Source organism: Macrobrachium nipponense, chromosome 4 (assembly GCF_015104395.2).
Source record: "Macrobrachium nipponense isolate FS-2020 chromosome 4, ASM1510439v2, whole genome shotgun sequence".
Classification (NCBI taxonomy): domain Eukaryota; kingdom Metazoa; phylum Arthropoda; class Malacostraca; order Decapoda; family Palaemonidae; genus Macrobrachium; species Macrobrachium nipponense.
Window position 1 is genome coordinate 124220601 of NC_061100.1, and position 25880 is coordinate 124246480.

The 25880-nt window shown below is 49.9% G+C and overlaps 1 protein-coding gene across 2 annotated transcripts in view; it reads left to right on the top strand.

Annotated features, from left to right (window-relative positions):
- Positions 1-25880, top strand: part of LOC135211125 (tRNA (cytosine(34)-C(5))-methyltransferase-like) — a 149447-nt gene that overhangs the window by 92776 nt on the left and 30791 nt on the right. The window lies entirely within an intron of this gene.

The window sequence follows — 25880 nt, forward strand, 5'->3', positions numbered from 1 at the left end:
GATGTTTTAAAGTATGTAATATGCTCATACACCTTGATTATATTAATATTACAGTTAATTAGTGTGAAGAAAAATGTGTATGATTTTGAAACAGAACATTTTGTGTTTAGTAAGCTGGTTTACGTGTTTCAGCAGTCTTCAAAGATGGTGCTTGGAATATTGAATTTGGGAGGGTTAAGTACATTTTCATCAGAAGCTATAAAATATGGGTTAGAATGTGAAAGAGAATTTTGTAGAAACTTTCCAGGCCTTTGTGTCCCTAGATATTCCATTTTCATAATTTCTTGTGCAACATGTCACGCATCAGCTTCCTACCTCATCAGGTGCCCAAAGCATCTTAGGCTTCATTGACACTTAAAAGACCTTTGCTGACCTTCTCATTTCCACCACTTATTAATGTGTTCTGCTTTCGTCAGTGGTGATGTTTCCAGTGTTGTAGCACAGGCTCTCAAACCTTATGCCTCTTTGGATTGTGATATGTCACCATAGTTGGATTTTGTCATAGTGTAAATATTTGGCCTCCACATAATAGGATGCCCAAGGCACCAACCACCCAATGATACTACTGCTAGAGAAAATTGAGCCCTTTTAGACTGACTAGACAGTCTGATCTCCTACAGCAGAGCCCTGTTATCCTGGTAAAGATGTTTTCCTTCTCCCATGGATACACCAGATTGTCAGGCATATTCTGTAAACATACTTTATTTTTCTCTAAATATCAGGCAATACAGTCATACCCTTAAGTTACGCGAGGCCTAAATATGACTGTAATCATGCTCCCAAACAACTAACCTAACTTTTGAATAAAATTAAAGTTACTGTTATTTCATTTAAAAGTTAACTTGATACATTACCCACAGAAAAGGAAATAAATGGTTGAAAAAATAGAGTATCCTAGGGAGATTTGTCTCTCCCCTTCTGACCAATCTATTTTTAGAAATTTTGTCAACCTTACTTTTAAGAACTTTTTTATGCGATGTATGTTTCTCTCTCTCTCTCTCTCTCTCTCTATCTCCTCATCACTCTCCTCTCTCCTCTCCTCTCTCTTCATCTCTCTCTCTTCTCTCACACACATAGAGAACATACCTTTGATCTTAACAATAGGCTATTTTCTAGCACCAGCTGGTAACTGGTTAAAAACAATCAAAGATTGTAAGCAAGGAATCTGTAAGATCTGGCAACTCCTGCACATATGAGGTGATAGCTGGTCAGAGATTGCGCACCGCCTTGTGATGTATTCAGTCTTATTCAGTCTTTCCTTAACCGCCTTGGAGAGTGGACACTATCGCTTTGATCTCCTTCCAAGCCAGTTGATTTGTGCCTGTGTTCATGGCCATGTGTCTCTCCCGTGCACATTCATATTCACAAGTGAGAGAAGTGTTTCTCCTCATGTCCCACAAGATCATGTTTCTTCCCCTCACGTTCGCGTTTGTGAGGTTGGCAGTGGAGATAGTGGAAGGAGGCATCCTCCTCTTCAGTACATGACTGTTTCATACATTCAACTTACCTGTCAGATATATACATAGCCATCGACTCCGTCGTCCCCGACAGAAATTCAAATTTCACGGCACTCGCTTCAGGTAGGTCAGGTGATCTACCGCCCTGCTCTGGGTGGCAGGACTAGGAACCATTCCCGTTTTCTAATCAGATTCTCTCTGTCGCCGGTAGTGTCAACATTGTTGTTACTACTTCCTGACTGGAATTCTTTTTTCAACGCTTTTTTTTTCGACTGATTTTTGGTGACGTACTTGGATTGTTGTTTGGCATTCGCTATCGTGGACTGTTTTTTGGACTTGGCTTTGGATTTTCTTGAATATGTCTGACTCTAGTGTTAGTTTCAGAGTGTGTGTGAATGAGGGCTGTAAGCTGAGGATTCCGAAAGCTTCGGTAGATCCTCACACTACATGCAGTGGATGTAGAATGGTTGAGTGTTCGACTGAGAACACGTGTAACGAGTGCGAGAGACTGAGTGCGCAAGAATGGAAGAATCTAACTTCTTACTTGAAGAAGTTAGAGAAAGATAGAGAGAGGAAGGCGGTTTACAAAAGCCGCAGGAAATCTCATGAACTTCTATCTAGTTCTGTAGCTGCTGCTTCTGATAATTATTCGCATTCTGTTTCAGCCCGTTCACAGGTTGCTAACCCCTCTGATTCTGCTTCGGAAATTGCGGAACTCAGAGCTTCCCTTCAGAAAATGCAGGAAAAAATGGCAGCATTGGAAGGTAAGAAAAGTGAATGTGGTTTTTCAAGTGATTTTAGTGTCCCCAGTGTGGTGACGCTCCCAGGTCTAGACCGCTTCCAAGCTCTCTGGCCCAGAGGAGAAGGAAAGTCGAAAGCCTTACGGAGGTTGTGGAGAATCCCCAACGATCAGGCATCCCTTCGGCAGAATCTGTTACTTCTCAGACTGCCAGGGACTGCTATAGGAAAAGCGTCCTACGAGAGTGCTTTTCGTCTTCTAGTTCGCCTTCTCCGAGAAGAGGATGGAAGGAGTCGAAGCTTTCCCGTCCGCTGAAGAGGAATTGGAAATAACCTGAACTCAATTCTAGCCCCGAGCGCTTCTCTGAAGAAGATGCGCCTTCGGTAATAAAGAAGCTAGGAAGGAGTTAGATCCTTGGACTGTAAGAGATCCTCGAGCGCCTTCCAGTTGTTCCGATACGTAATACAAACCCTCGGTCCTTTAACAATAGGAAGGTAACTAGCGGCAGCTGGGACGGTCGTAAGCTTCGAACAAGGGGAGAACGGTAGTTAACTGCTTGTCCGATCGTGCGCGCGCCCGAGAGGTGAAGAATCACTTTTGCTTTCGGCCGCGGGTGTGAAGGACGTGTTCGTCATCGCTCTGTGCCCGTTTATCGTCGTATGCTTTGTTTATATTGTGTTTTCTACTAATGGTTTGTTTGACTTGAAAATGAAACTGTAAGTACACTGTTTTCATTTTCATTACTTAATTATGAGCCAACATGGAGCTATCGCTGTAGATGCGGCGATTTCCGCTCTTTTCATGAAATTGATACCCTTGAATTATGTCTCGGTGCCGAGGGCGGGCGCGCTCGCCCCGAGTCATGTATTTTGGGCGAAAGTGTGTAATTGAAAGATGTAAGTACTCTTTTCATTATATTTGCCCTGTGCGTTCGTTGCCGAGAGCTTGATTGCGCTCGGCAAGAGCCTCTTATTTTTATGGATAGAATGCATGAAAGTGGATGCGCAATGCAGTATTCTTTTCATTTTCATTTATTAATTGCATCAATTTAATTTTGGATCAATTTCCGTTCTTACCCGGGAATTGATCCTTACGATTTATTTTCTGTGAAAGTGAAGTCGCAAGTGCAGTATTCTGTTTCATTTTCATATTTTTTTTTTTTATGATAGCATCATATTATTATGGATCAAGTTTCCGCTCTTACCCGGGAATTGATCTTTTCCCCTTTAAGTTCTATGAAGTGAATCGCAAGTGCAGTATTCTGTTTCATTTTCATATTACTTTTCACTGCTGTGCTGGGGTAGAGGAAGCGAAGGTCTGCCGGGAAGTCGTCGGAAAGCTCTCCCGCAAATCCCTTGGTATCCGATTCTTCGTCTTCTTTCCTGACCCCCGCTCAGCTTCCTCATTGTATTTTGTATTTGGGGTCTTCCTTGCGGTCGGGGTGGGGCATGTCTCCCCCCCGTGCGTGAGGGAACCCCTCTTACTAATCTGTCTGTGCTACCACAGGTGCTACATCCGTGGGAGACGACCTTGGACAGGTATGGACCACTGCGGCTGCAGGGCGTGCCTAGCATCCACGATCTGCTGCAGCGTCTAGCGAGGTCTGGGCGGTGACCTTGGCACGGTCTACACTACAACCTCCACGGCCGCTTATGCTGCTTCCCCCCGCTGGTCTACACTCCCCATGCTGTGTCGGTGACGCCGTCTGCCGCTACTAGGGCCGGTCGACGCCATACCGAGGGGGGGTATGCCGCCGCCGCCTGTGTTTTCTTGTTGCCTGCCCCAGACTTCCGCTATTCCAGCAGCTCGCCCCTGGACCGGCCGCCAGTACCCAGGTTCCCGCTGGCTGCCGATGACTACGAGGCGATGGCTGGACCTGCCGTACCTGCCCCTGATGTTGTTGCTGGCCCAGCCGCTCGCGCCGCTCCTGTGAGGCGTGCTGTGCGTGACGCTCCTGCTGTTGCTCGTCCTGCTGTTGATGTTCCTGCCGCTCCTGCCGTGCCTGCCCCTGCCCACGTCGTGTCGCGTCATGGAAGTGCTGCCCCGGACTCAGGTCTTTCCGGACAGGTTCAGTCGGGGCGTGTTACTTCGGCAATTGGCCCGGCTCCTCCGTGGATGGAAGACCTGACGTCCGTCCTGAGAGAGCTGACGAAGAAGAGGAAGGTGTCGTCGTCATCTTCATCGTCGTCTTCGTCGTCTGCTGCCGCCTCTCCCCCTTCGACTTCTAAGGCTTCCAAGCCGAAGAAGAAGAAGGCTGCCTCCTCCCCCCCTAAGAAGGCTCCTTCGGGACCTTCGAAGGGCCCGTCTCACTCCGGTGTGACGGGGGGTTCTTCTGCTGGTCCTCCTGCTCCTTCGGGAGCGGGGCCCGTCTCCCCTTCCGTAAGGAAGAGATAGACGGGGACCAGAGGAGTATCGGTTAGCACTGGTACTTCCTCGCCTGGTGCTAGCGGCGATGCCGCTACGCCAGGTTCCGGCTCGGTCTCTCGTTCACGGGAGATCCCGAGTGTACGCTCTCCCTCGGGAGACCGTGCAGCCAAAGTTTCGGCGCCAGAGTTCGCTCGGCGCCAAGACCGCGGCACGGAGCAGAAGGCTGGTGAGAGCCGCTCAGGTGACTCTCGCCAGGCCAGCGGCCGCTCTCGCAGCGACCAGCTGGTAACCCGGGTTTCCCCCCTAAGAAGACTCCTTCGGGAACTTCTAAGGGCTCGTTCCACGCTGTGGGACGGGGGGTTCTTCAGCCGGTCCTCCTGCTCTTTCGGGAACAGGGTCCGTCTCCTCTTCCACAAGGAAGAAGAAGACGGGGACCAGAGGCGTACCGACTACCACCGGTACTAACTCGCCTGGTGTTTGCGGCGCTGCCGCTACGCCAGGTTCCGGCTCGGTCTCTCGTTCGCGAGAAGTTCCGAGTATACGATCTCCCGCGGGAGAGCGTATAGCCAAAATTTTGGCGCCAGAGTTCGCTCGGCGCCAGGACCGCGGCACGGAGCAGAAGCTGGTGAGAGCCACTCATGTGACTCTCGCCAGGCCAGCGGCCGCTCTCGCAGCGACCAGCTGGTAACCCTGGTAGACGTGACGGTCTCTGACCAGCCACGGGCTGAGGCTGGGAATAGGTCCCCCCGACCATCGGTACCAGAGGTTTGACGCGCCTTAAGGACACTCACCGGTCTCACCGCGAAAACGAGCTCTGCAAGTCACCTACCGCCGCTCCCACAGGGACCGCGCGGATAGGGCGACCAGCAGCAGCTCGTCTGACGCACGGGACCGGGGTCGACGTGCTCAGTCGAGCCGCTCGCCACAGGTGAGCGGCACGGCCAGGCCTGCAGATCGATCCCCACCGCGGGTTGGTGATCGGCTGCAGCCCCCCACATACGCTGGTCCTGCCAGCGAGCAGGGGGGGAGCGTTAGGTCTGTCTCTCCACTACCTTAAACTTCCTCGGGGTATGCCGGGAAGAGCGAGGTAGCTAGGAGTGATCGTGAGAGGTGCGCCGCTCATGATCCCGTCACGACGCCGCACGTGCCACGTATGGTCCTAGGACCAGCCAGGACGTACGCGCAAGTGATTGGAGGCGACCGTCAGGGGGGGAGGGGGTAGCGCCAGGTCTGTCTCTCCGATACCTTCAACTTCCTCGGCATACGCCGGGAAGAGCGAGGTATATAGGAGTGATCGTGAGAGATGCGCCGCTCACGATCCCACCACGACGCCGCACGTGCCAGGTATGGTCTTAGGACCAGCCAGGACGTACGCGCAGGTGATTGGAGGCAACCGTCAGGGATCTGTTGCTGGTCCTTCTTCTGAAGGAGGAGGGTCTTGGGAGCTGCTCTTGTTGGAGGGACTGGACGGTCCTACTCCTCAAGACGCTGTAACTTCCGAGATTCAGAGTAACTTTGCCCAGGTTATTGCACTGATTCGTCAGCACAACGACCTGGGGAGAGGATCGCCGCTCCACGGCTCAAGTCGTTCTCGAGCCCGAGTAGGGAACCAGACTGACGGTGGGCTTGCTGCGATAAGAGCTTCTCAACTCGGTTCTGAACCAGAAGAGCCTCTCTTCTCCGGACGAGAAGGCTCGCTCAGGTCTAGCCGGTCGGGCAAGCTACTTCCCCTCCTCTGCCGCGACAGCGGCGTTTTTTTCGGAGTATTGCAGCTGCTCTTCTTCGTCGTCTTCTTCTTCTTCTCTCTCTCTCTCTCTCTATCTCTCTCTCTCTCTCTCTCTCTCTCTCTCTCTTTCTCTCTCTCCTCTCTCCTCTCTCCCCCCCCCCCCCCCCCCCCCTCGACGAGGACTGGAATGAGTCAGAGGACGGTTTCAGCTCTCCTGTCAGGTGTCGATCAGCCCCACCCAGGCGAAGTTCACAGTGGTGGCAGATGCTTACCTACAGCACGAGTTCATGACCCTCCTCGGGGGGAGGGGGGTGGGAGGAAGGCCATCGCCGCAAGGTGATGGCTGCTCCTACTCTCGTCTCCAAATGCTAGTACCGCTGGAAGGGCGAGCAATATCCTTTTCCTTCCCCATTCCCTCTCTCCTTACGGCTACGAGGGAAAGGGGTAGGATCCTACAGACTTCTCTGTAGGATCCCACGATTGGGGACTGCGCTACCGGGGGGACCTTCGGGTCCTACCTGACGTAACCCCGGTCGTGAAAGAGGGACCCTGCACTTACGGGAATCGAGAGGACAACCAACGGATATTTGTTTAACGAATCCGGTGGGGGTTTTCGCTGGGCGCTTAGAATTCTGCAGAATTTCTAGCACACATGGCGAGACCACTGTCCAAGGGAGTTAGACGAGTATTCCCGATAATTGTTACCACGATAATCGGGGATCTCGCCGAATGCTCGAATTCCTGGAGTTCTTAGCGTTGGAAGAAGACTGTCGCCGAAGGAAGATATCTCACAGTGGCGGCCAGCCCTGGATTAGAGAGAACGGACGGGAATATCCAGTTTGGCTTGAATTTTCGTCTTCGTTATTCTGTGCACCATTGAAGCTTTCCTTCGGGGAAGACTTCTCCTTCTCTCTCTTTCTTAGAGATCGAAGGCGGTCGATCTCCAATCCTTATTTTGTTTTCTTGAAGGGAAAGAATTTAGGATGGAGATCGTTGTTCAGAATCCTACAAATATACTACGTATATTAACCTCGCGACTGATTCTTGACTAAGCAGTTGAATAGTCCGAGGGGTAGGCGCATATCCTGGTTACTCTACGGATTGCGAAGTAGACGAGAAGTATTCTAATTGAACTGCAACTCGGGGTTGCCTGCAACCTCCCTGGAGTTTCCAGTTTCAATTTTATATACTTATGGTGTTGTCACAACAACACCATTTAAGCTTTTATATTTACCGAAAATTCGTTTCGATATAATATATTGATACTCGAGGCATATCTTTTATGGCTCGGTGTTCTAGCGAACGCATTCCTTCGTGGAAAAGGATTACTTGGTGGAAACTCAGGTCTAGGATGACGAAGGGGTCAGCGAACAGCTACTGCGTATTGAATTGCCCGAGGCATTTCAGTACCAGCTGGCGCTTCGAGATGCACGGTTGGTTATGTCTTTCTCACCTGCTTTGATTGAATACCAACCGTATCTCTGCCCAACAATCACGGACTTAAGTCTCTGATTAACGGGGATTCTCGCATACATGAATGACCATCTACTGCTGTGACACTAGTATTCATCGTCTTCGGTATTGCGAGAACTTAACAGAGATATCTATTCGACTCTCATCTTTCTGTTTACCGCACTGTAACAGAATTCTGTAATAGTCTCTTGCTGCATCGTATAGCGATAATGCGAATGATTTTTGCGGAATCTGAGTTTGTCCTCAAAATATCTCGTATTCGGAGGTGTGCAATTGTTCATTGTCCACCCCGGATTAGCAGATGTATTGAAAGACATCGCCTACTCCCACACCTGCCAGCTCTACTTCCAAACGTTCAGCCCATGAGAAGCAGTTCTTCAAGCGGCTCTCCCCTGTGTTTCATTACTGAAGAACGCCCCGCTTTCATTGCACACCGAAGAACGCCCCGCTTTCATTGCACACCGGACAGCAATGAAATGGCGGTTAGCGTTTTCAGTCATTTGTAAGCACAGGTTCAGAATCTTGAGTTGTTCCGATACGTAATACAAACCCTCGGTCCTTTAACAATAGGAAGGTAACTAGCGGCAGCTGGGACGGTCGTAAGCTTCGAACAAGGGGAGAACGGTAGTTAACTGCTTGTCCGATCGTGCGCGCGCCCGCGCGCCCGAGAGGTGAAGAATCACTTTTGCTTTCGGCCGCGGGTGTGAAGGACGTGTTCGTCATCGCTCTCTGCCCGCTTCATCGTCGTATGCTTTGTTTATATTGTGTTTTCTACTAATGGTTTGGTTTGACTTGAAAATGAAACTGTAAGTACACTGTTTTCATTTTCATTACTTAATTATGAATCAACATGGAGCTATCGCCGTAGAGACGGCGATTTCCGCTCTTTTCATGAATTGAACCCTTGAATTATGTCTCGGTGCCGAGGGCGGGCGCACTCGCGCCGAGTCATGTATTTTGGGCGAAAGTGTGTAATTGAAAGATGTAAGTACTCTTTTTCATTATATTTTTGCCCTGTGCGTTCGTTGCCGAGAGCTTGATTGCGCTCGGCAAGAGCCTCTTATTTTGTATGAATAGAATGCAATGAAAGTGGATTCGCAATGCAGTTTTCTTTTCATTTTCATTTATTAATTGCATCAAATTTAATTTTGGATCAATTTCCGCTCTTACCCGGGAATTAATCCTTACGATTTATTGCTGTGAAAGTGAAAATAGCAAGTGCAGTATTGTTCATTTTCATATAATTTATTTTGATAGCATCATATTATTATGGATCAAGTTCCGCTCTTACCGGGAATTGATTTTTCCCTCTTTATGTTCTATGAAGTGAATCGCAAGTGCAGTATTCTGTTTCATTTTCATATTACTTTTCACTGCTGTGTGGGGGTAGGGAAGCGAAGGTCTGCCAGGAAGTCGTCGGAAAGCTCTCCCGCGACTCCCTTGGTATCCGATTCTTCGTCTTCTTTCCTGCCCCCCCCCCCCGCTCAGCTTCCTCGTATTTTGTTTTTGGGGTCTTCCTTCCGTTCGGGAGGGGCATGTCTCCCCCCCCCACCCGTGCGTGAGGGAACCCCTCTTACTAATCTGTCTGTGCTACCGCAGGTGCTACAGCCGTGGGAGACGACCTTGGACAGGTATGGACCACTGCGGCTGCAGGGCGTGCCTAGCATCCACGATCTGCTGCAGAGTCTAGCGAGGTCTGGGGCGGTGACCTTGGAGTGGTCTCCACTACAACCTTCACGGCCGATTATGCTGCTTCCCCCCGCTGGTCTACACTCCCCATGCTGTGTCGGTGACGCCGTCTGCCGCTTCTAGGGCCGGTCGCCGCCGTACCGAGGAGGGGTATGCCGCCGCCGCCTGTGTTTTGTTTTCTTGCGTGTTGCCTGCCCCAGACTTCCGCTGTTCCAGCAGCTCGCCCCTTGGACCGGCCGCCAGTACCACGCTGGCTGCCGATGATTCTACGAGGCGATGGCTGGGCCTGGCTCCGTACCTGTCGCTGATGTGGTTCCCGCTACTGGCTTGGCTGTCCCTTCTGTGTTTACCGCTGCCGCTGTTCCTGCCGCTCCTGAGCTGGTTGCTGTTCCTGTCGCTCCAGGTTACCTGCTCCTGTCCATGCTGGTCCTGCCCATGGTGTGTCTTCCCCAGTCCCAGGTCCTTCCGGACAGGTGCAGTCGGGCCGTGTTGCTTCGGCAATAGGCCCGACTCCGGCCTGGATGAGGACCTGACGACTGTCCTGCGTGAGCTGACAAAGAAGAGGAAGGTGTCATCTTCGTCTTCGTCTGTTGCTTGCCTCTTCCCCTTCGACTGTCTAAGGCCCCATAGCCGAAGAAGAAGAAGGCTGCCTCCCCCCCCTAAGAAGTCTCCTTCGGGAACTTCTAAGGGCCCGTCCCACCTCGGTGGGACGGGGGGTCCTTCTGCTGGTCCTCCTGCTCCTTCGGGAGCGGGGCCCGTCTCCCCTTCCGTAAGGAAGAGATAGACGGGGACCAGAGGAGTATCGGTTAGCTCTGGTACTTCCTCGCCTGGTGCTAGCGGCGATGCCGCTACGCCAGGTTCCGGCTCGGTCTCTCGTTCGCGGGAGATCCCGAGTGTACGCTCTCCCAGGAGACCGTGCAGCCAAAGTTTCGGCGCCAGAGTTCGCTCGGCGCCAAGACCACGGCACGGAGCAGAAAGGCTGGAGAGAACCGCTCGGGTGGGGGACTCTCGCCAGGCCAGCGGCCGCTCTCGCAGCGACCAGCTGGTAACGGGGTTTTGTTATTCCCCCTAAGAAGACTCCTTCGGGAACTTCGAAGGGCTCGTCACATTCCGGTGTGACGGGGGGGTTTGGGGGTCTTCTGCTGGTCCTCCTGTTCCTTCGGGAACGGGGCCCGTCTCCCCTTCTGAGAAGAAGAAGAATACGGGGACCAAGGGTGTGCTGGCTACCGCTGGTACACCCTCGCCTGGTCTTGGCAGCTCTGCTGCTAAGCCAGGTACCGGCTCGGTTTCTCGTCCGCGAGAAGTTCCAAGTGTACGATCTCCTTCGGGTGACCGTGCAGCCAAAGTTAAGACGCCTGAGTTCGCTCAGCGTCATGACCGAGGCACGGAGCAGAAGACTGTCGAGAGCCGCTCAGGTGACTCTCGCCAGGCCAGCGGCCGCTCTCGCAGCGACCAGCCGGTACCTCGGGTGGACGTGACGGTCTCTGACCGGCCACAGGTTGAGGCTGGGAAGAGGTCCCCCAGGTCCCCTCGACCGACGGTACCAGCCTCGGCTGGTACCAGCGGTTTGACGTGCCGCGAGGACGCCCACCGGTCTCACGGCGAAAGCGAGCTCTGCAGGTCACCTGACCGCCGCTCCCACAGGGACCGGGCGGATACGGTGACCAGCAGCAGCTCGTCTGACGCACGGGACCGGGGTCGACGTGCTCAGTCGAGCCGCTCGCCACAGGTGAGCGGCACGGCCAGGCCTGCAGATCGATCCCCACCGCGGGTTGGTGATCGGCTGCAGCCCCCCACGTACGCTGGTCCTGCCAGCGAGCGGGGGGGGAGCGTCAGGTCTGTCTCTCCACTACCTTCAACTTCCTCGGGCTACACCGGGAAGAGCGAGGTAGCTAGGAGTGATCGTGAGAGGTGCGCCGCTCACGATCCCGTCACGACGCCGCACGTGCCACGTATGGTCTTAGGACCAACCAGGACGTACGCGCAAGTGATTGGAGGTGACCGTCAGGGGAGAGGGGGTAGCGTCAGTTCTGTCTCTCCGATACCTTCAACTTCCACGGCATACGCCAGGAAGAGCGAGGTATATAGGAGTGATCGTGAGAGATGCGCCGCTCACGATCCCGTCACGACGCCGCACGTGCCAGGTTGGTCTTAGGACCAACCAGGACGTACGCGCAAGTGATTGGAGGCAACCGTCAGGGATCTTGTTTGCTGGTCCTTCTTCTGAAGGAGGAGGGTCCTGGGAGCTGCTCTTGTTGGAGGGACTGGACGGTCCTACTCCTCAAGACGCTGTAACTTCCGAGATTCAGAGTAACTTTACCCAGGTTATTGCACTGATTCGTCAACACAACGACCGGGGGGAAGGATCGCCGCTCCCACCAGCAGAGCCCATGTCTCTGCTCGAGTCGTTTTGAGGCCCGAGAGGGAACCCAAACCGACGGTGGGTATGCCGCGATCGGAGCTTGCCGATTCTGTCTTGAACCAGAGTCTCTCGTCTCCGGACAAGAAGGCTCTCTCAGTTCTGGCCGGTCGATCAAGCTACTTCCACCTCCTCTACTGCGACAGCGGCGTTTCTACGTGTCTTCGGACACCGTATTTAAATACTCCTTCGGTCCTCCTGAGAGGTTTCGACCTCGACGAGGACTGGAATGAGTCGGAGGACGGTATCGGCTCTCTCCTGTCAGGTGTCGATCAGCCCCACCCAGACGACGTTCACAGTGGCGGCAGACCCTTACCTACAGTGAGAGTTCGTAACCCTCCTCGGGAAAAACGTTTTCTCCTGACGATACGTTTTCCCAGACTCTGAGAGGCCATCGCCGCAAGGCGATGGCTGCTCCTACTCTTCTCCAACTGCTAGTTCCACTGGGAAGGCGAGCGAGTATCCAATTCCTCCCCCATTCCCTCTCTCCTTACGGCTACGAGGGAAAGGGGAAGGATCCTACAGAGATTTCTCTGTAGGATCCCACGTTGGGGACTGCGCTACCAGGGGGGACCTTCGGGTCCTACCTGACGTAAGCCCCGGTCGTTGAGGAGGGATCCTGCCCCATTCTCGATTTCTACGGGAATCGAGAGGACCACCAGCCGATATCGTTTGACGAATTCGGTGGGGGTTTCGCAGACTGCTTAGAATTCTACGGAATTTCTAGCGCATTCAGAGTGTTAGAGTTTCTTACGATCTCCAAACACTTAGGCGAGACCACGGTCCAAAGTGAGCGAGACGAGAATCCCCGATATGTTACACGATAATCGGGAACCTCGCCTATGCTCGAATTCCTGGAATTTCTAGCATTTAGAAGAAGACTGCTGCTGAAAGAAGACTATCTCACAGTAGGCGACCAACCTGGAATAGAGAAGAACGGACGGGAATATCCAGTTTGGCTGGAACTATCGTCTTAGTATTCTGTTCACCATTGAAGCTTTCCTTCGAGGAAGACTTCTTCACTCTCTTTAATAGAGAACGAAGGTGGTCGATCTCCAATCCTTATTTTGTTTTCTTGAAGGAAAGAATTTAGGATGGAGATCGTTGTTCAGAATCCTACAAATATACTACGTATATTAACCTCGCGACATGATTCTGCTAAGCAGTTGAATGGTCCGAGGGGTAGGCGCATATCCTGGTTATTCTACGGATTGCGACTTAGACGAAAAGTATTCTAATTGAACTGCAACCCGGGTTGCCTGCAACCTCCCAGGAGTTTCCAGTTTCAATTTTATATACTTATGGTGTTGTCACAACAACACCATTTAAGCTTTTATATTTACCGAAATTCGTTTCGCTTAAATATAATTGCTCGAGCATATCTTTTTATGCTCGGTGGTTCTAGCCGAACGCATTCCTTCGTGGAAAGGATTACTTGGCAACTCAGGATGACGAGTCAGCGACAGCTACTGCGTATTGAATTGCCCGAGGCATTTCAGTATCAGCTGCCGCTTTGAGATAGACGGTTGTTTATGTCTTTCTCACCTGCTTTGATTGAATAACAACCGTATCTCTGCCCAACAATCACGGACTTAAGTCTCTGAATAACGGGGATTCTCGCATACATGAATGACCATCTACTGCTGTGAAACGCTAGTATTCATCGTCTTCGGTATTGCGAGAATTTTAAACAGAGATATCTATTCGACTCTCATCTTTCTGTTTACCGCACGGTAACAGAATTCTGTAATAGTCTCTTGCTGCATCGTATCCCGATAATGCGAATGATTTTTGCGGAATCTGAGTTTGTCCTCAAAATATCTTGTATTCGGAGGTGTACAATTGTTCATTGTTCACCCCGGATTAGCAGATGTATTGAAAGACATCGCCTACTCCCACACCTGCCAGCTCTACTTCCAAATGTTCAGCCCATGAGAAGCAGTTCTTCAAGCGGCTCTCCCCTGTGTTTCATTACTGAAGAACGCCCCGCTTTCATTGCACAACGGACAGCAATGAAATGGCGGTTAGCGTTTTCAGTCATTTGTAAGCACAGGTTTAGAATCTTGAGATTCCTTCTCTCGATTCAGCTGGAAGACGTAGGTTGCATTCATTGCCTACCTTCGTCTTCAACGTCACATAGTGTTGTTTCTCCTTAAGCTGAGATTCAACGTCTATGAGATTATCTTGCCATCAGGGACCTCGGTCTTTTGAAGGCAATTGACTTTCGCCTTTTGAGCTTATGCATTAAGAGAATCATCACCGCGCCGTCCGGCATCGGTGACTAACAAATACATTATTTTATTTGTTTGGTCTCTCAGCATAACTCTTTAAAGGGCGAAGGTCACGTGACTTACCCGGATGCTTGGACAACTTGCCTCTACCGATTCCGAACCAGTCAGTCGGCAGGTGTCAGAGCGCCCAAGTCAGTTACGAACTATGCTGTGGACTTAGTTCGGTTGTTCCAGAGCAATCATTACTTCGTCTTAATAGCTTGTCAGTATGAGTACTGTACATAACCAAAGTCGAGAAGAGGGATAGGTCATACGACTATTCCCTTCTTTTCGTCTTAGGTAACTGCATGACTTTTCTTGTGAAGTCAAGCACAAGGGGATGGGGATTTGTGACGCTCGATTTCGTACCGATCTTCGTAGCGAAGACTCAGAACCCTTCGGTAACTGACGATTGGTTCGAGTCCTTCACAATACCCTCCCTAATGGACTTCACCGCCTCCGATACGAAGGCTATGCTGCTTTGTCCTGTGAAGGCGCGACGGAGCTGTCTGAAGAAACTCGACACCCAGGATGAGTGTGGACGCCTCTTCATCATTCTCTCGCGTTCCGCAAGAACTTCTCCGTGGCGCAGGTAATGAAGGCAGGCGCCTGGTCCAACCGGACCGCATGCACCTCCTTCTACCTTCAGGATATTGCCCACAGTTCCTTGGATCTTTTTCCTTGGGAACCGTGGTGGTTGCTCAACACGTTGTGTAGTTAACCCAGACCCTCGCAGGCTGAACAGCATCGAGTCCTGGTGTGACCGTAAGAATGGATGAGGAATGAGAGTGTGACTGGCTCCTCTTCCATCTTTTTCTTCCTCTACCTTTGGGTAGAGGGACACGGTCGTCACCCTGCTGGGTAAGGACGAGATGCAGGTGAGCTACTCAATAGAGCACCATCCTATCCCTTTCAGTAGGGATAGGAGTAAATATCCACCACTTCCTCCAACAAGGGGGAGGAAGTGGATGCCAAATTGAGACAAACCCATCATTTTATGATTGTCTCTTGCAAACAGGAACAAGTTCTTGCTTGCTGGTACGAAGAGATACGCTTGCCTCTCTCTTAGTACTTGGCCCAGAGGTCTGACCATTGATCCTGCGGTGCACACCCCGATCAATCGGACAGAGGTTTGGATCCCTCCCTTGCTCTTACGACCAGGGAGGCACTCCAGGGTTGGACGAACACCAGTCTGTTCACCAAAAAGACTCAGATTCCTCCCACCAAGAAGTGAGTCTTCCTATTGTTAAAGGACCGAGGGTTTGTATTACGTATCGGAACAAATGACAATTTGTCGAAAATTGCATTTTTCCTAACTATACAAACCTGAGGTCCTTTCCATATAGTCCCACCTCATGCCACCCCTCACTCTGCAACTTTTTGCATGGGCCTAAAGCAAAAGTGATTCTTCACCTCTCGGGCGCGCGGGCGCGCGCACGATCGGACAAGCAGTTAACTACCGTTCTCCCCTTGTTCGAAGCTTACGACCGTCCCAGCTGCCGCTAGTTACCTTCCTATTGTTAAAGGACCTCAGGTTTGTATAGTTAGGAAAAATGCAATTTTCGACAAATTGTCATATTCCTTCTCTCGATTCAGCTGGAAGACGTAGGTTGCATTCATTGCCTACCTTCGTCTTCAACGTCACATAGTGTTGTTTCTCCTTAAGCTGAGATTCAACGTCTATGAGATTATCTTGCCATCAGGGACCTCGGTCTTTTGAAGGCAATTGACTTTCGCCTTTTGAGCTTATGCATTAAGAGAATCATCACCGCGCCGTCCGGCATCGGTGACTAACAAATATATTATTTTATTTGTTTGGTCTCTCAGCATAACTCTTTAAAGGGCGAAGGTCACGTGACTTACCCGGATGCTTGGACAACTTGCCTCTACCGATTCCGAACCAGTCAGTCGGCAGGTGTCAGAGCGCCCAAGTCAGTTACGAACTATGCTGTGGACTTAGTTCGGTTGTTCCAGAGCAATCATTACTTCGTCTTAATAGCTTGTCAGTATGAGTACTGTACATAACCAAAGTCGAGAAGAGGGATAGGTCATACGACTATTCCCTTCTTTTCGTCTTAGGTAACTGCATGACTTTTCTTGTGAAGTCAAGCACAAGGGGATGGGGATTTGTGACGCTCGATTTCGTACCGATCTTCGTAGCGAAGACTCAGAACCCTTCGGTAACTGACGATTGGTTCGAGTCCTTCACAATACCCTCCCTAATGGACTTCACCGCCTCCGATACGAAGGCTATGCTGCTTTGTCCTGTGAAGGCGCGACGGAGCTGTCTGAAGAAACTCGACACCCAGGATGAGTGTGGACGCCTCTTCATCATTCTCTCGCGTTCCACAAGAACTTCTCCGTGGCGCAGGTAGTGAAGGCAGGCGCCTGGTCCAACCGGACCGCATGCACCTCCTTCTACCTTCGGGATATTGCCCACAGGTCCTTGGATCTTTTTCCTTGGGAACCGTGGTGGTTGCTCAACACGTTGTGTAGTTAACCCAGACCCTCGCAAGCTGAACAGCATCGAGTCCTGGTGTGACCGTAAGAATGGATGAGTGAATGAGAGTGTGACTGGCTCCTCTTCCCATTCTTTTTGTTCCCCTCCCTACCTCTGGGCCTCGGGTCGAGGGACACGGTCGTCACCCTGCTGGGTAAGGACGGAGATGCAAGGTGAGCTACTCAATAGAGCACCATCCTATCCCTTTCAGTAGGGATAGGAGTAATATCCACCACTTCCTCCAACAAGGGGGAGGAAGTGGATGCCAACTTGAGACAAACCCATCATTTTATGATTGTCTCTTGCAAACAGGAACAAGTTCTTGCTTGCTGGTACGAAGAGATACGCTTGCCTCTCTCTTAGTACTTGGCCCAGAGGTCTGACCATTGATCCTGCGGTGCACACCCCGATCAATCGGACAGAGGTTTGGATCCCTCCCTTGCTCTTACGACCAGGGAGGCACTCCAGGGTTGGACGAACACCAGTCTGTTCACCAAAAAGACTTAGATTCCTCCCACCAATAAGTGAGTCTTCCTATTGTTAAAGGACCGAGGGTTTGTATTACGTATCGGAACAAATGACAATTTGTCGAAAATTGCATTTTTCCTAACTATACAAACCTGAGGTCCTTTTACATATAGTCCCACCTCATGCCACCCCTCACTCTGCAACTTTTTGCATGGGCCTAAAGCAAAAGTGATTCTTCACCTCTCGGGCGCGCGCACGATCAGACAAGCAGTTAACTACCGTTCTCCCCTTGTTCGAAGCTTACGACCGTCCCAGCTGCCGCTAGTTACCTTCCTATTGTTAAAGGACCTCAGGTTTGTATAGTTAGGAAAAATGCAATTTTCGACAAATTGTCTTATCTCCCTCTCCTGATTCGAACGAGTCCTCGACCAGGAAAATTTTGCTAAATATGCAGGAGCAATTAGCGTCTTTGGTAGGAGTACTTTCCAAGGAGCCTACTCGTAAGAAGGATGGTAGGCTTCCGATTAAAAGATCCAAATACTGATCTCCTGTCAGGCGCAACGAGACTTCCAGGGGAGTTGTCGCACAGGCGGCCATCTCTGGGGTGAGCGGAGCGTTAGACAGGCGAGAAGTGGAAAAGGAAGTAACTCCTGCCAAGCGCATGGCACCAGCTAGGAGCCAGGCACCAAGTAGGCGCAAAGAGCCTGAGTTTCCTGTACATCGTTCAAGACCTAGAACTCCAACCAAGTGCCGAGATCCAGCTGGAGAAGAGGAAGCTCCTGATAGGAGTGAAGCGCAATGCGCCTGCCATGCGAAATGCGCCTGTCATGATCGATACTCCTGCCAAGCTCCAGGAGTATTCGGAACTAGATGCGCCTTCCAAGGGCCAGGAGTATTCGGAACGCGATACGCCTGCCAGGCGCCAGGAGTATTCCGATCTCGATACTCCTCCCAGGCGCCAGGAGTATTCTGAGCTTAATACTCCTCCCAGGCGCCAGGAGTATTCGGAGCGCGATGCGCCTACCAAGCGCCAGGAGTATTCGAAGCACGTTGCGCCTTCCAGGCGCCAGGAGTATTCGGAGCATGATACTCCTCCCAGGCGCCAGGAGTATTCTGAGCGAGATACTCCTGCTAAGCGCCAGGCGCATTCTCTACATGAAGAGCCTGACAACCACCAGGAGTCCTCCAGGCATCAAACTAAAATTATCCATGACTCTCCTAAGGATAGGCGTAGAGAGAGAGTAACTCTTAGTCCCTCTCCTATTAGAAGTGCTTCTTCTTCGGAAAGGAAGAGATCAAGGGAGGAGACAGACGAAAGAAGGGAGCCTTCTCCTTCCGAGCCTATTAACTTAGAGGACGTCTCGGAGGAGGAGATTACTAATAAAGAAGGACTTTCAAATTATAAAGTTCTTTCTTCTCTCCTTTTAGAAGAGTAGGGAGATTAGTTGACTCCAGCTGCTCCTCCTCCTCCACGCTCTCTCTTCTCAAGTACAAAAGCACACAAGTCTTCCTCCTTCCTGAAAATGAAGCCGGCCATATCCATGAAGAGGGCCCTACAATCTCTTGACTCCTGGATCAAGACAAAAAAGGAGTTAGGAAGGACAGTTTTTTGTATGCCTCCTGCTAAACTAACGGGTAGAAGAGGCATATGGTATGAGACGGGGGAGAATATGGGATTGTCTCTGCCCGTTTCAGCCGAGTCAGACTTCTCGAGTCTCGTAGACTCCTCGAGGAGACACGCCTTAAATTCGGCCAGAGCAACATGGGTTCTTTCGGAGATGGACCACCTCCTCGAGGGACTCTTCCACTCTTTAGAAGTATTTAACTTCCTGGATTGGTCCCTTGGGGTTCTGGCTAAGAAGTCCCAGGAAAAGGAACAACTAAACCCCGAAGCCTTACATAGTATCCTCACATGTATTGATAAGGCTGTTCAAGATGGATCGGCGGAAGTCTGCTCCCTCTTTGGTGTGGGAATACTAAAGAAGAGGGCAGTTCACAGTGCTTTTCTCACTAAGGCCGTCTCTCCTTCGCAGAGGTCTGCTTTGTTGTTTGCGCCTCTTTCAGAACATTTATTCCCTTCTCAGTTGGTGAGAGACATTGCTCATTCACTAACTGAGAAGGCCACTCAAGATCTCCTTAGGCAGTCTTCAAGGAAGAATAGACCAGTGGCCAGTGAGGAAAAGGAAGGGGCTCGTCCAGCTCAGCAGCAGCCCTTTCGAGGAGGCCCTCCGGCTAGACCTATCGCCAGAAGGAAGACAACAGAGAGAAGGGGAAGATCTTCCTTCCGTCCCTTTAAGAAGGGAAAATGAGAAAACTATCCTCCAGACACCTGTAGGAGCCAGGTTACTTTTCTTTGCGGGAGCCTGGGAAGACATAGGATCCGATCCTTGGTCGATGTCGATCATCAAGAAGGGTTATTATATCCCATTCAAGGACAGCGCTCCCTTGACAACATCACCGAGGGAACTGTCCACCAAATACAGGGACCCTGTTCTGATGGATACTCTTCGTCGAATGGTGGAGCAGATGTGGGACAAAAGAGCAATAGAACTGGTACTGGATCACAGCTCCCTGGGGTTTTACAATCGCTTGTTTCTTGTAGCGAAAGCTTCGGGGGGATGGAGACCAGTACTGGATGTAAGTGCGCTGAACAAATTCGTAGAACAACAGAAGTTCAGCATGGAAACGTCTGCTTCAGTCCTTGCAGCACTCCGTCAAGGAGATTGGATGGCGTCCCTAGACCTTCAAGACGCATATTTCCACATCCCGATTCACCATTCATCGAGGAAGTACCTTCATTTCATGTTCGAGGGAAGGATCTATCAGTTCAGGGCCCTGTGTTTCGGCCTGTCCACGGCTCCCCAAGTCTTCACAGACTTAATGAAAAATGTGTCAAGACACCTACATATGAAAGGGATAAACGTCTCTCTATACCTGGATACCTGGACGACTGGCTCATCAGGGCCAGGTCTCAAAAGCAGTGTTTGGAGGATCTGTCAACAACTTTGGAACTGACGAAATCATTAGGATTGATTGTAAACCTCGAGAAATCTCAGATGGTCCCCAGCCAGAACATGGTTTATCTGGGGATTCAGATGGATTCTCGGGGTTTTCGAGTATTTCCTTCTCAAGAGAGAATAAAGAAAGGTTGTACCACAGTATCGAGCTTCTTAGAGAAAGAGCGCACTTCAGCGAGGGAATGGTTGAGCCTTCTGGGGACCCTTTCCTCGCTCGAACAGTTCTTTCCTCTAGGAAGACTGCATCTCCGTCCGCTTCAGTTCTTTCTGAGAAGGAGTTGGAGTTGGAAGACAGGACAACTCTCGAACACGTTTCCAATCTCAGCGGAAATAAAAGATCAATTAAGGTGGTGGTTGACTCCCTTAGAAGAGAACAAAGGAGTATCCCTGGAAGTACGGAACCCAAACCTGACATTGTTCTCAGACGCGTCGGAGACAGGTTGGGGTGCAACCTTAGGATCGAAAGAAGTGTCAGGCACCTGGTCGGAAGAACAGGTGTCATGGCACATAAATTGCAAGGAGCTATTAGCAATTCACCTTGTGCTAAAGAGCTTCGAGCACATAGTCAGAGACCAAAGTGGTACAGATAAACTCCGACAATACTACCACTCTGGCTTATGTCAAAAAACAAGGAGGAACTCACTCTCTCGCCCTATACGAACTAGCAAGAGATCTGCTGATTTGGGCGAATCAAAGGAATGTAGTTCTCCTAACAAGATTTGTCCAAGGGGAGAGGAACGTGAGAGCGGACAGACTGAGCAGGAGGTTCCAGGTCCTTCCTACAGAATGGACCCTCCACTCGGAAGTCTGTCAGAGCCTTTGGTATCTTTGGGGGAAGCCTCAAATAGATCTGTTCGCCACGTTCCTCTCCAAAAGGATAGACACATTTTGCGCCCTAGTAGAAGATCCCAGGGCTTATGCAATAGATTCCTTTCTCCTGGACTGGTCAGGGCTAGATGTGTACGCTTTTCCCCCATTCAAGATACTGGGGGAAGTAGTCAGAAAGTTCGTGGCCTCGAAGGGAACCAAAATGACACTGATAGCCCCATATTGGCCATCGCGAATTTGGTTCACAGAGGTAATGGAGTGGACAGTGGACTTCCCCAGATCTCTTCCAAACAGGATAGATCTGCTCAAACAACCCCACTTCGAGAGGTACCATCAAAACCTACCCACTCTTGCTCTGCCTGCCTTTCGACTATCGAAAGACTTGTCAGAGCGAGAGGGAAGTTTTCAGAAGTTGGTGCAGGTCGAAGAAGCTGTCCTCTTCCAATACCTCTGTGACCGAAATTGCGGATTTCCTTCTTTTCCTGAGGGAAAAATCCCATCTCTCTGTACCGACTATTAAGGGGTACAGGAGCATGCTTTCAGCAGTATTCAGAAACAGAGGATTAGATTTGACAGATGATAAGGATTTACATGATCTCATTCGTTCCTTTGAAATATCAAAGTCAGTAGAACCCAGAGTTCCAAGCTGGAACTTGGATGTGGTCCTGAAATTTCTGTCCTCCGAAAAGTTTGAACCACCAAACATGGCTTCCTTTCGAGATATCACTAGAAAGTGTTTATTTCTGCTGTCTCTCGCTACGGCAAAAAGAGTCCGCGAGTTGCACGCCCTTGAGTCACGAGTTGGCTTCAAGGGAGACTGCGATTTGTTCATTCCAGACCCTCTTTCTTGCTAAGAATGAGAATCCCTCGAATCCCTGGCCCAGGAGCTTCGAGGTAAAAGGACTTACTAGTCTGGTAGGCAGAGAGGCAGAAAGATCCCTTTGCCCAGTTAGAGCACTTAAATTCTATCTGGACAGAAAGAAGCAGTTGGGGGGTTCGCAACACGGTCTATGGTGCTCAGTAAAGGACCCCAAAAGACCAATGTCTAAGAATGCCTTAGCCTTCTTTGTTAGAAGTGTCATTACCGAGGCTCATAAGAACTGCCCAGATGACTCTTTTAATTTATTAAGAGTAAGAGCTCATGAAGTAAGGGCAATCGCGACGTCTATTGCGTTCCAAAGAAATATGTCGCTTAAAAATATTTTGGATGCAACTTATTGGAGATGCAACTCAGTGTTTGCATCTCATTACTTAAAGGATGTGTGCGTTACTTATGAGAAATGTTATTCTCTAGGTCCGTTTGTGTCAGCACAGACGGTTCTGGGTAATGGAGCGAGCACCGATCCTTAAATAAGTGTACGTAACCCTCTTGTCGGATGTGTTCTTGAATTTCTTGTGCATGGAAGTGTCAGATGTCGCACAGGCGACCTTCACTTCTCTTCACTAGGAGATCGAGTGGCAGCTGACTTTTAGAGGGGTACAAAAATTTTTTATTTTTGTATTTTTGTATGTGTGATTATCAAGTTTTTGGTTGTTTGCTAAGAGTTCGGGGATGACTCATGGCAATCTTAGAACTAACACGGGTGTTAGGATCGGGTGATCGGTATCGGTTGTGTGCTCCTTAAAGAAGGCGTGTTGTCATATAAGCGGATTAGCACCCATTGACAAATGCCAGTTAGGCTCTGCCGAGTAAGCGGATGAAACCCCATCGACAGACCCACAAGAACTCTTGGCCGCAGATCACTATCTCGCTAAGGCTCTTGAGGTGAAGCAGACTCCTGGGCAGTAGCCACGAAGTCTTCCACCTGATAAGGTAGGAACCAAGGTCTATAAATACCTACAACATATGTTGTTTACCTGTCTAGTCAGTAGTTAGCTGTCTCTTGCCCTCCACCAAAGGGTGTCAATCAGCTATGTATATATCTGACAGGTAAGTTGAATGTATGAAAATGATATTGTTATGATACAGTAAAGTTTCATACATACTTACCTGGCAGATATATACGATTGAAGACCCACCCAGCCTCCCCGCAGTAGACAGGTGGAAGAGAGAATCTGATTAGAAAACTGGAATGGTTCCTAGTCCTGCCACCCAGAGCAGGGCGGTAGATCACCTGACCTACCTGTAGCGAGTGCCGCGAAATTTGAATTTTTGTCAGGGACGACGGAGTCGATAGCTATGTATATATCTGCCAGGTAAGTATGTATGAAACTTTATTGTATCATAACACAATCATTTTATCACCGGTATGTCATGAAATTGATGTATCTTCATCTTCCCTCCATGGCCGTGTGTCTCCCTCATATGTATGTGTTCGTGACAGTGTGTGTTGAGAGCATTATGAGTGTTACAACATCTTCCATTCATGAATGTGAATCATCCTTGCAAGTACATGTTGAGGTAAAGTTTTAGTTTCAACCATTATGGGAAATCTATTATATTGATATTTTTCCCGAGTAAAGCACGTGATAACAAAACACTTCTTCTCAATACATTATTGTCGCTAATGCATACTTACAGAGAAAAAAAAAGATTAAGTTTTTACCTCGAATTTTTCCTAAGTCGGGAGAGGTGTTTCCTCTACGGTAATGTTTACTTTTAATGAGCCCTCTAACTTACTTTCTTACGCAAACAAAAGCAGTTCCAGTTACTCATTATTGGCTGAGAGGTGTGACATCGTTATGACGTCATGGGTTTCATAACCAATTACGAATGATTTGAGTCGAAAACTAAGTTTCACTAGCATTTCAGCGGAGTAATACAGTTACCTGTCTAGTGTCCACTGGTATCCTTGTTTGACTGAATACTCGAATAATGAAGCAAAAAACGGCATTTTGTCTTCCTGTACCTATGGCAGAGGTAGTGGCTGGCCCTTCTGGCATTAATTTTGACAGACCTTCGATTTCCTACCGATTGTTTGCAGTGCAATGTGGTCGTCGGGTACCTGGCCACTTCCTACTTTAAGTTGCATGTCAGGGAACCTTGCAACGGCTTCACGTTTTCCCTCAAAGCACCAGCACATTTTTATCAACCAACAGTTTAAGGTAAGCTTCATTAATTTATAGAGTATATTATAATGGTGGTAGTATAACGATGTATACAGCAGTACCATCACTTTGGATTTGGTTTGATGGATGTTAGGTAGTGGCCTTAAGGGGGGGTCGCAGGGGGGCGGAGCCCCCCGCTATGCCTAGGTAGGGGTACAGGGCCCTAGGTAAGGTTAGGTGGTTGTGTATTAGGTTCGGTAGTGCCCCGAAAATCACTGTGGCCTTAAGGGGGGGTCGCAGGGGGGCGGAGCCCCCCCGCTAGGCCTAGTAGGGGTACAGGGCCCTAGGTAAGGTTAGGTGGTTGTATTAGGTTCGGTAGTGCCCCGAAAATCACTGTGGCCTTAAGGGGGGGTCGCAGGGGGGCGGAGCCCCCCCGCTAGGCCTAGGTAGGGGTACAGGGCCCCTAGGTTAGGTTAGGTGGGTTTGTTAGGTTCTGTGGTGCCCTGAAAATTACTGTGGCTTTAAGGGGGGGTCGCTGGGGGCCCTACCCCCCTCCCCCCGGTAGGCCTAGTTAGGGGTATGGGGGAGGGGTGCTGGAACATTAATTATTCATTTATTGCAAATATCATTCATGCCCCAACACCCTCCCCCCCCCTTCCCCCACCCCCACCCAAAACCCCGGTTCCCAAAGGGTGTCCCCCATAATTGGTGGGATGAACTAGGGTATACATAGTAAATCTCTAAATCGGTTGGTTTGCAGTCAAAATAAACGTTAAATTCATTGAAACCACACTATTTCTGATGCAACAAATATATTTTTATTGCATTTTTCCAAATTTGGCTGAAACTAAAAATTTACCCATTTTGACAAGGTTGGGGGCAACACCTCTTCATCTGTTGCTGAACCAGTTCGTCGGCACAAGGACGATAAAGCGCTGATTAAAAGATGAAAGGCTGCAGATGTGAAGGTCACTCAAGTTTCATCTAAGGATTCTTCGTTCGGCAAGACTGAGACCAAGGGTTGAAGATGTGAGGCTTCATTGGCCCGTGGACGTGCTTCTCTTTCTCCTGGAAGAGACTTTAGCCTCAGGAATCCATCTTCTTCAGGTAGCTCACTTCAGCGACGTTCCTCGTCTCGGGTTGTTATTGGTTGGCGTCTCAAGGCTGTGTACTTGAATCATCTCACGTTCATGTATGTGCATCCTCCTGCAACTGTGTACGTGTTTCACCTGATGTCCGTGTAAGTGATACTTTATGTGATCATGTACGGGGTGCTTCTCACGAGCCAGTATGCTGTTCGAGTCAGGATCTTGTACAAGTGTCACTGCGAGATGAGTTTTGAGAATCTTCGGTCTCAGTGTCTTCTGGTCTTGGACCTTACACGCCAACCATTATTGTCCATAGTGTTGAGGTTCCTGGGGAAGCTTCATCAGCAGTTTTACAAAAAGAGGAGGATACTGCCAAACCATCTTTATTTCATTGGTCGCCTGTGCTGGAGCAGGAGGAGGGAGATAACCAAGAGTTTATGTCCTCATTCACAGAGGTTGTTGATCTCATTCGTGGGCTCAGCAATCTTGAGGGTAGGGCGTTATCTCAATCTTCTATCACCCCAATGGGTATAGAGGCCTTGCTGGGTGCTAAACAGGACTAGTACTTGTTTTGAGCTCCCCTTGTCGGGTCAAGCTCAGTCCATCCTACAACGTGTGAACGCTTTGGTGTTGGACCGAGATGACACTGCATTTTAGTAGGTCATTTAAGCTTCTTCCCCCTCCTCTTGTCGGCATAGGAAGTGCTATTCCACTAGTACAGTTCAACTGACATGATCTGTCTTAAACCTGGCCTAACTCTGGAACAGGTTAGGGCTGAAGGCCCTTCCTTTTCATCACAAGAGTTTTTAGCCATGGAGACTACTGCAGCTTCCATCTTCCAGACAGTCTCC